The 10,969-nt window shown below is 46.7% G+C and overlaps 1 long non-coding RNA gene across 1 annotated transcript; it reads right to left on the reverse strand.

Moving 5' to 3' along the window:
• Positions 1-6,266: 6,266 nt before the first annotated feature.
• LOC109388207 (uncharacterized) lies at positions 6,267-7,141 on the reverse strand. The gene is made up of 2 exons (XR_002125159.1): positions 7,039-7,141; positions 6,267-6,667 (listed from the first exon to the last, which is right to left on the reverse strand). It is a non-coding gene; the product is annotated as an uncharacterized LOC109388207 (long non-coding RNA).
• Between the last annotated feature and the right edge of the window lie 3,828 nt (positions 7,142-10,969).

The raw sequence follows: 10,969 nt of genomic DNA on the forward strand, positions 1-10,969 counted from the left end.
GCTAGGTAGGAAAGGCAACACGTCCATGGTCTTGGAGTTTGCAAGCTTTTTATACCTCACGTAGAGATAAGTGTTCTAAAAGAATTCATATTAGCTATAGGCAAAGGGGTGGGAAGAAGTGAAGGGGGGCCAGTCCGGGATAGGCTCAGAAAAAAAAAAAAAAAGTCCACTCCTGTGGATTGGCTGTGGGCAGCAGTCCAGTAAGCCCAGGCGTAACAAGAAGCAGGGGTTCCTGGAGTTCCATGGTGCCTGGCTAAAATAATCTGTAGAAATAGCCACCTGGAAATTAATTTGAAGTTTCAACAGACATCCCAGGAATGTGAGCAGTCTTGTTACCTGGCCCCCAGCCACTAACAGACTAACAGTTCTGTCTCTTCCCCTCTCAGGCCACTGTAATTTAATTTAGAAATCTCAGACTTTTCTCCTCGTCACAGGAAAGCCCCAAACTCTTTCCCACCATGTTTTCCTTCTGTCTGTAACACCTACATGATAAACCACTTCTCATCTTTAATGTAGGATGTTCAACTGTCACCTCTTCCAGGAAGCCTTCCCACACTCCCTGCCCTGACTTCTTCCCAGGCACATTTCTGTACCCGCCTTTTCAGCCTTCCCAGAGTGTCCAGTGCAGCCTCCTGTTCACCACTGGCTGGTAACTGTTTACTTGGCTGCATGCCCCTGCAATCCCAACTAGGCTGCATTTGCTTCGTTCCAAATGGGACTTATTGGTCTTTGCACAGGCCTTGGCAGTTTCTTTAATAAACGTTGATTGATTGGCTGATTGATTAGTTAATTAAGTATAAAACAAGGTCCCCTATGAAGGAACTGCAGTCCAGATGGTGAGGAAGTCCAATCATGGGTGAGGTGATGGAAGAGACTCATGCCAAGAGCAAGGGTGTTTTCCTGACTGCAAAGGGCTGTAGAAATTTGGAGGAGGAAGATATTAAGAGAGTGGGAGGGGCTGGAGCAGCAGGTTTCCTGGATGAGAAGGGGGTTAATTAATGCACCAGCCAGGCAGGGGCTTCACCTATACCTGGTTTTGTTTTCCAGCAGCTGCAACACTTGAGCAAGGATTGGTGCCAATATGCACCCAGTGTCCCTTCCACATAATTAGCATGTCTCTGAGGGAGGCCTGAATCTCACAGTCTGGAATGCAGACAAAGAGGGTCTGTTCCAGTTATGCTAATTGCTGCCTGTCTCCCACAGAGGATGGGCTGTGAGAGATGGCAGGAGGCAAGGGCAGGAGGCAGCCAAGCAGATGGGGAATTCCTTAGCTCACGGAGCCTGGCCCGCACCCAGGGAGGGGGCCCTGCCAGCCTTCATCAGTGAGAGCTGGAGTCTGAACCGTATTCATTTGCCCTGTAGGCTGTTGTTGAGGAAGTATGGTTTGAAGACCAGGCAGCTTCCAACCCAGGAACCCCAAAGCTTAAAATTGCCCTTTAGAAATAGTGCTTTCTCTTGGAAGCCACTTTTTAAATACAAATGACCTTGGAAGAAGTAACACATTAAGTCCCTAACACCTTATTATAAATGGGTGGGTGTATAGCTTTCCCAAGGGGTCTGGGGGCCTGGGAAGGCAGGTGCCCTGAGTTGTAGAGGGAACAAAGAGAGGACAGGGGGCCCTGGCTCTCAAATCCACTCCTGCCACAAATGTGCCCGCATCCCATCCTGGATTGCTGCCCAACAGCCCCGTTCTGAGCCGGCCCTTCCTTCTGCCTCTGTCCTCTGTTGAAGACTCATTCCTCGTTAAGAGCACCCACCATCCCACTCCAATATCTCCTTCTCAGGGGCGCCTACCTGCAGAACCAGCGACCCCTGAGGCGTTTACAGCCTTTCGCTACCATGTTGGGGGGTGCCGGCCTATTCTGGGGAAGCATTTGTGGGGTCGAGAGCACTTGCTAAACATTTGCAGTTATTCTCAAACTCCAGCATGCATCAGAGCACTTGTTAGAACAGACCACTGGGCCCCGGCTCCAGGCTTTCAGTACGGCTGAGGCGGAGCTTGAGAATGGGCATCTCTAACAAGTTCCCAGGTGATGCCGGCGATGCTCCACCCCTTCCTCCCCTCCTTTCATGCCTGCACTCACTGCTCTCCAGCTTGTCCATCTACCACCCGACCCAAACCACTCTCACTGCGGGACCAGAACGCCCGTTTGTACAGCCGATGTACATTTCCTAGGCACAATCGAGTCTCTTGACTTGATCTTTTTTTCCTGGTGAAAAAAACTCCTGACACTTTTCTTAAATCCTCTGACACCACTCATGTTCCTGGTATTCCTTGGTCTCCAGCCTCTTCTTCCCATTCGCCTCTGACCAGCTTCTGTTTCTGTGCCCTGAACGCTTCTTCTCTCTCTTTTTTTTTTTAGCTGAGCCATCCCGCCACCTGTTGGCAGCTCACGGCTGCTCAGCTCGGGCTGACTCGAACCGCTGTTGCTCAGAGCTCAAACTCTTGTGCGAGCTCTTAACCAACTGAGGCTTCTTCTCTCTTCTGTGCTCTCACCCTCAGCTATTTCACCCAGTTACATAACACAGAAGCACCACCTATCTCTGTTCCCAGCCTAGACAGCTTTGCAGAGCTCCACTTAGATGTGTTTGGACACCCTCCCCTTCTCCTGTACTCCAGCCAATGGCATGTTTAGTTAACTGTTGCTCAAGTCAGAAATCTGATGTTGTGAGTAAAGTGTGAGATGGTTGGTGAGTACATGAAAATTTCCCTTGAGCCCATATTTTCTCCCACCATCCTGGGAGAGTAGGTTTGGGGAGGAGAGAGAGAAAGAGAAGGTGGGGAGGGAGAGAGAGACACACAGAGGCATGAGGTAGAGCATGTGGAAAATCCACTCCTGGGCAGTGGTTGACAATAGCAGTCAGGATCTGAGCGAAGCATCTTAGGCAAAGCCAGTGACCACAGGATCTGCACTCTCACACCGAAAGTATCAGCTCTTGTGTCTTAGTTTCCTCCTCCACTGAAAAGGGGATACTTTGTGGGATTAAATATGATACTAGGATGTCCTTGCCCATTACATAATAGATGTCATATAAAGGAAATTTGAGAGATGTCAGTCTTCCTGTTTCCCTCCCTCCTTCCTTCCCTTCTCTTTCTCAAGGACGATCATTTTCCTTTGACACAGAGCCAAGGTTGAGACAAGTAACCTTCCTTGCTTTGTGGGGCAGATATATTTTTTGTTCTACCTTTCCACTTGAATATAGCCCTTTGGGGATGCATCACAGCGTCCTATCCAACTACCCACCTTGGGTCAGCCTTACACTTGGTTTCCACATTCTCTAATTTCACAACCTTTTCTACCAATTTCCATCTGCTATCCGGCCTGGCTGTGTAAGTGAGAGTAAGCGCATCTATTGTATTGCCTCCCTGGCAAAATGAATCATAACTCCTTTATTTCAGAAATTATTTTTTTCTCCTCTTAAAAGCCCCATCCCATGTGACTCAGACCCAGGATAGCTCCTGGGTAAGTAAGACCCCACTGGTCAATTTGCAAGCATTCAGCATAAGCCACAAGGAAGCAATGCTTTTTATTCTGGGGCCTTAGACTTATTAGAGATAGAAAAAAACAACCAAAAGAAACTAAGGCATTGTCTCATCTGCTCAGCTGTTTTGCCCAGGGGTACTGGTCCAAGCCTGATTTTCCAAATCACTTTGCCGTGAATGGTAGAATAGTTCAGGCAAACAGAAGCCTCAAGAAAAATAAGGTAATGGTTTAGTGACTCTGGATTTGTCATGAATGAGCCACTGGGTGATGGGCTTTCACATGATCTTTGGCAGGTGAGGTTGGTTGGCAAACATGTTAAACAGGAAGGGGAGTAGCATTCAAGTTTTCATCATCAAACATTTGTAGTTAATTATGCAAAAACAAACAACCAACTGCTAGAAAAGAGCTCCTATGGAATAATGGGAGTCAAGCAAGCTAAGGTGATCACCTGCTGTGGCCGAGTGAGCCAACAAGATGCTCAGGATGTGTGGTCACTCTCTGGGAGCAGAGCTGGCTGGCCCATTCCGTGTTCTGGGCCCAGGATCTGTCTTAGATGGCTGCCTGTGGCATTGAACATGAACATCACTGATTTGCATGGAACCACACTTGAATCCAGCAACTTCAAACTCAGGGAAAGGGAAAGTGGCATTAGAATCCCAGAGGAGCTTGTTTACATACACACACACACACACACACACACACACACACACACACACACACACACACTTCCCTACCCGATGTGGGTCTGACTTTGCTGGAGTTCAGTGGGGCATTTGGACTCTCTTCCTTTATTGTCTACCCTTCTTCCCATGGTCCTGGGGGACACTGGGGAGCAGAAGAAGGAAATACACCCTTGTGGTGGGGCTTTCTCTGCTGGACACCTGCCCTGTGGACTAACAGTTTTCATGTCAGTAGGTGCCCATACAATGTACTGTGTGAAATTCCTCTTGAAAGAAAGGGGCCAAGTTACCTGAAAGCTGTGTCAACAAGTTGCCAGCCCATGGTAACTGCCTTCTCCTTTGGGTCTGTTCTTTTCCCTGGGAAAGGCCTGAGTAATAAAGGAACAGAAGCAACAAACTCTGCTCACTATCATTGATGGCAGGGCTATATGCACTGAAGAAGAATGCAGGGAAGAAGAATGGTAGGGCTGCAGGGGAGTGTAGGTGCTGTATGATGGGGAGTGGCTTCCCAGGCCCTGCAAGGAAGGGCAGAATTTACACATGTAGATGAGAACGTGGAAGACTTTCCAGGAAGAAGAAATGAGCAAAAACTTGGTGTTTTGCAGTAAGCAGAGGGTGTTCTGAGACAGTGGAGGGAGCTGGAGAAAATCCATGTTGGCTCTATGCAGCTTTGGTGGATGGAGCAGGCGTACAAGCCCACACTGGCCATTCCAGGCCTTGTCTGGGAATCTCTCTGGTAACCAGGAATGAGAAAGAGTGGCTTGCTGGGGCTACACTCACTTCTTCCCATGCCCTACAAGCAGGCCCAGCTGGGCTGGAGTTCTCATCCAGATCACTCTTGTCTTGCTCCAGGCTCAGAGGTAGCAAGAAAGGCTGGAAAGGCGAAGCTGTTTGATTTCCAAGGCTTTCTGAGCTAGCCAGGTGGAAGGCAGCCAGGGAGGCTGCAGCTGGTGACAGTTGGCCTGACCGCCTTAAATAGCAGGCAGCTACTCAAGGGAACAATTGGGCAGAAAGGGGGGTGGCGAGTCACGGAACACGGGCCAGTGGAATTCTGAACAAGGTCAAAGTCCAATTTGGTACAGTGCTTTATTACCAATTTAAAGCTCGTCTTTCCTCCCAGGGCGGTTGCCACCCTTGCAGAAGAGGCCAGGGCTACCACAGGAGAAATTTGCATTTAAAGACTCCAAGTGCCCAGCACTCTGATAGGATGCAGCCTGGCCTGCATGGTCATTCCAGTGCCCGGAAGTCACATGCTGAATATGCTCCTATTTCACCCGTGTCTTGATGTCTGCTTGCTTGTGGGATAAAAACCCCAAATCCTTCTTACTTCTTCCAACCTGGGGAAGGATCTTGGAGTGTGTAAAGTGGGAAGTGGTGGGGTCTGGAAGGTGGGAGTCATATGTTTTTCTTTTTTTAAAAAATATTTTAATTAAAAATATAGTTAGTATACAATATTATATTAGTTTCAGGTGTACACGATAGTTATTCAACTATTATATACCTGAAGAAGTGATCACCATGATAAGTCCAGCAACCATCTGACACCAGACCACACTATCACATTATTATTGACTATATTCCCCATGCTGTGCATTACATCCTCATGACTTATTTGTTTTATACTTGGAAACTTGGACCTCTTATTCCCCTCCCCTTTTCATACCCCCACCCTTTTAAATTTATCAATTACAGTTGACATTCAATATTATTTTATATTAATTTCAGGTGTACAGCATATAGTTAGACAATTATATAACTTAAGAAGGGATCCCCCTGACTAGTCTAGTACCCACCTGACACTATACATAGTTATTACCATATTATTGACTATATTCCCTATGCTTTATTTTACATCCCACTAGTTGCCAAATGATCTTTAATTGAAATATTTTCCTTTCTAGCCGAGCATCCCACAGAACCCGTGTTGATGTCATCTATGATGTCATGAGGGTGGCGGTCATCAACATGGCAATCCACAGACTGCAGTCGCCAATATCTCTTTAATGGTTCCAGAGAGTTCTCTAGCTAAAGATTGGTGCTGCATCTGTTGGGCAATGTTGACAATTTCATGAAAAGTTATATTTCCCCTGTGCTTAATGTCTTTTGCTTCTTTCTGTCTCTTGGCGGTTCTTTGAGGGCTTTGATGATCAGGGCAGAGGCAGAAGGTGCCACCTCAATCTGGGCCTGTCTGTTCTGAATGCTCACTTTGACTGTTATCCTCAGACCCTTCTAATCACTGGTTGCTTTAGCGATGTCACCACCCACCTTTTTTGGAGATAGACCCAGGGTCCAATCTTGGGGGCCAAGGCAGATGTGGCACCGACTTCCCCTCCAATGCACCTCAGGTATATGACTTTGTTCTCATTGGGGTTGAATTTCAGCAGCATAATGGAGGCAACTGGTGTCAGATGAACCCGGATTCGGGACGACTGAAGAAAGTCGCACCTTGGCCTCCTCTGAGCCAAAAGCCAAAAAGCAGTCATATGTTTTTCTTAACTGGGGCTGGAAGAAAGTCATAAGGGAATGGCAGTCAATGGGGAGTTTAATGGGGATATTAAAGGGCCCAACTGGAATATGGGAGGGGGAATGATATTGAATTGGCCCATAGAAAGAGGCAAGAGTCTGGGTGAAATTGAGGACCTAGAATCCTACAGAAGTGGTAGATGGATTTATTCTGCGCACGTGGGTCAGTCTGAAAGAAGTCTCCTCTTCCTGCCTCTCCCCTTGGGGCAGTTCTTGCTCAATCTTTGACTTCACCTGGAGCGTGTCAGGAAATATGAATGCCTGATTACCAACGCCCCACAGAGCCTGCTGTAGCAAATCCACAACTCTTTCCCCATCAATCCCACCATCTCTATTGCCATTACCGTTACCTGAGGGAAAGGGATGGAAAGCTCCTGCTCCTGCTCCTGCATTATAAACCGCCTTGGGTTGGAATCCTTGTGACCCCTCTACCATTAAACCAACACACATTTATTGGGTACCGAGGTGTTGGTGAAAACTTAGCCACACAGCTTAAAGTCTAGGCTGCTTTCGTGATTTCAGCTGTACAGAACAGTCTGTCAAGAGAGAGAGCATATGTACGGTACAATGTGTTCCTGACATCAGGGCCTTTGGGGACAAATCTCACGAGGAGATTTGCTTGTTAGCACCCTCAAAGTCAAAGCCTGTCGCAATCCTTTGGCTGCTTGTTGGGCTGGGACATCAGCTGTGGGTTACCTAGCACCCTGTCCAAGGACAACTACACATACACACACACTCCTGCCTGAGGCACCTGAAGGTACATTCTATGTATCCTGTAGCTAAGTGGATGGTCAACTAGCTAAGTGGATGGTCAAGTTGGTGGGACTCAGGGAGCGCACTTAGATTTAGCTACCGGCCTCAGAGGTTCCTCACTTTCCCTTTTCAGCTGGCAATGGGGGACTGAGATTGATGTGACAGGGACCCTCTGTTATCTCTTTTGGTCTGATTGGAAGAAACAAGGAATGCTAGAGATCAATTATTCAAGAACACGTGGGCCCCTCAAGGCTTCCAGGTCATGCTGAGGAGGGACGGCTGAAGGGTTCCCTTAGGCTCTGGCGAGTATTCCTTGCTGGTAGGAGCTCTGGGAGAGCAGGTACTCAGTGATAGGCACTAGACGAATGGGCTGCAAATTGTCTTTGCTGGGACACATTCCCCACACTAAAAAGCCAGTCCCACCTAGCCCCACTTGCCTCTTACTATGAAAGTGGCAGGAGCTTTTGTGGGGCACATGTAGGACCCCACCGCAGGTCAGAAAGCCTCAGTAGCTCTAGGTTCCCACAGCCTGAAGCCCAAAGTTCTTTGGGTGCCACCCTGGACACTGTATCGTCTGCTTCTACCTGTCTTGTCCAGCCTCATCTGCCTCTTTGCTCTCACACGGATCTTTTTCTCAGACTGACCCACTCTCTGCCCGCCTCACCCCTAACTCACCTGGGATGTCCCACCGGCTAAGGTCTCAAGTGGTAATTGCATTACAGGTGTGGAATACCTGCTTCTTCCTTAGCTGCCTATCAAATTCTACCAGCCCATCTAAGTCCAGTTCTGGGGGATCTTCTTCAACGGAAGTGATTTCTGCATTTCTCAAAAATGGCTCTTTTTATTATTCATCTCCTACCCCCCAGTGTTTAGCATAGTAAGAAGCAGCAGCACACTAAGATTTAGTTGAATTCACAAATACACATTGGTGGTCTATATTAGGGGTTGGCAAATTGCGGCTTGCGAGCCACATGTGGCTCTTTCAGGGAATATAAGCTCATTGCTCACACTGATTTAAAACCAATGAGAGCAATTTTTGTGTGTGAATTTTTCTTATTTTAATAAAGATATAATTAATACGATTATTTGTTATAATATTACTTTAAATTTTACTTATTTGTAAAAATATATATTTATGGCCCTCGAATAATTTTTAAATTATTGTGAGGGACAGGACTGGCTCTTCCGTCTCAAAAAACTTTGCCGACCCCTGGTCTGTGACTATGTGATTAATTTGGCATTCTGACTTGAGTGTGTTTGTTTCATGATCATATATTATCTCTTAACTGATGAGCTCACAGAAGGCACAGACCCTGCATTTCACTTCTCTATACGACATCAAAGCACACAGCCCAGAACATTGTGCATGGTGTTCAATGACAGATGTGTTTTGATAATCAGGAAGGAGGAGAGATAAGAAAAGTAGGTTCTTTCCCTCCTACCTTCCCTCCCTCTCTGTCTCTGTTTGGCTGTCCCTCTATTTTTCTTTCTAACTCGCCTTGACTTCCTTCATCTCTAACCCATCCCAACTCAAGTAATCAATGTTAACAGACTAGTGTCTGCCCTTCCACTAGTCTGTTAACATTGATTACTTGTGGTGATTTATTATTATTTTAAAAAATAGAACCATTCTCTATATACTTGTCTGCATTATATTATTCTTACTTAATCTAGTCTGGAAATTCCTCCAAGTTAAATGCCACATTAACCTGCGTAAATACAATGCATTTTTAAAAAATGTCTAAATACTCTTCCTTGAAATGGCTAACTTTTGAACAGATTTCTATTGATGGGTTATCAGATTGTTTTCTGTTTTGTGCAACACAGTAGTTGTCCCTTCTCTGCAGGGGATACATTCCAAGACCCCCAGTGGATGCTTGAAACCATGAATAGTACTAAACCCTATACATACTATATTTTTTCCCCATACCTACATACCTATGATAAATTTTAATTTATAAATTAGGCACAATGAGAGATTAACAACAATAACTAATAATAAAATAGAACAATTATAACAATATACTATAATAAAAGCTATGCGAATGGCTTGGGGCCATTATTATTAATAAGTAAAATAAGTGTCACTTGAGCACAAGCACTGACATACTGCAATAGCGGTTCTGATTAACAGAGTTGACTACTAAGTGACTAATTGGCAGGGAGCATACACAGCGTGGAGACAGTGGACAAAGGGATGATTCACATCCTCGGTGGGACTGAGTGGGACTATGAGATTTCATCACAGTTACTCAGAATGCCAAGCAAGTTGAAATTTATGAATTGTTTATTTCTGGAGTTTTCTATTTAATATTTTCAGACTTTGGTTGTCTGTGGGTAACCGAAACCTCAGACAGCCAAACCATGGATAAGGAGGGACTACTATATAAATGATGCTTCTGTATTGGCTGGCTGACTTTGGTAAAAGTGGATGATTGGAGAGTGGCGTTTAACTACTCAGACATCAGCAAGGTGGTGAGGAGCCTTATGAGATGATGGCAAGTGTCTTCCTGCCCTCCCCACAGCTTCTCTACAAACAGGATGGGTGGATTCGCCTGCCACCTCCCTGGGTGGAGGCAATGTGAATCTTTGCCAAGTTGAAGAGCCAAGGTGAAGAAAGGCATACTTTCTGGAGGTTCTGTGTTTCATGGACCTGACTAATGTTCTAGAAAGCTCCTGGGGAAGCTTGATGTTCTTACCAGCACAGCTAAAGCATACTTTCCCTGCACGTCTGGGGGGCCATGGTGCCATCTTGGAGAAGCTGAGAAAATGTGTGGGGTACGTCCAGGCTAAGGGGTCAGTGGTCTGGGTTTAGCGTGGGTAAGTCTAGGTTTGTTTTTTCTTCCCTCTTTTTCCCTTTTCTTTTCCCCCCAAGAAAAGTAGCAAAAAGAAGTAAGTCCCAGATACCAAAGCTGTGGGAATGGCCACCAAGTCAAACGAGGTAGCACTCCTTTAACCAGTCAGCTGCTCACATAGATGGTACAAGCCAGACCCCTTGGCCAGCCTGATTTCACTGTGGTTCACGTCATTCACATTGCGCCCTGCGTCTGGGCTGGAGCTGTGGTTGTGGGTGCAGTCAGCTCCCTGTGCCGGGCCAGGGCCTGGAAAAAAGTCAAACTGTGGCTAACCGTACAGAAATAACCAGCCACTCCTGGGCTGGGACAGTTTTCCACTCACCTTGCTCCAGATTTCCAGGGCCTATATCTGTCTGTGTTTATGTCTTGGCCTTGTGAGTGAAGTCTCCTTCCTGGGGAGGCCTGTCCTTGGGGGCTAGGACCGGTGGCCACCTACTCCCCACCTATTCTCCCAAGGAGGGGCTGGGCTGTCATACCTGAGTCCTTCAGAACATTGCAACCTTTTGAGAGAGCTGGATAGGGTCTGTCCCCCTGGACCGGAGCATCGCTGGGTGGGGGCCAATACCGTGTGCCCGGCAGATAATGTCCTTGTGGTATGATTCGGGACGAGGAAAATTCCCGCTGCCAAATACATCTACCCTCCCCTGTGTTGCTCAAAATTCTACCAAAGGTG

The sequence above is a fragment of the Hipposideros armiger genome, unplaced genomic scaffold, assembly GCF_001890085.2.
Source record: "Hipposideros armiger isolate ML-2016 unplaced genomic scaffold, ASM189008v1 scaffold_186, whole genome shotgun sequence".
NCBI lineage: Eukaryota > Metazoa > Chordata > Mammalia > Chiroptera > Hipposideridae > Hipposideros > Hipposideros armiger.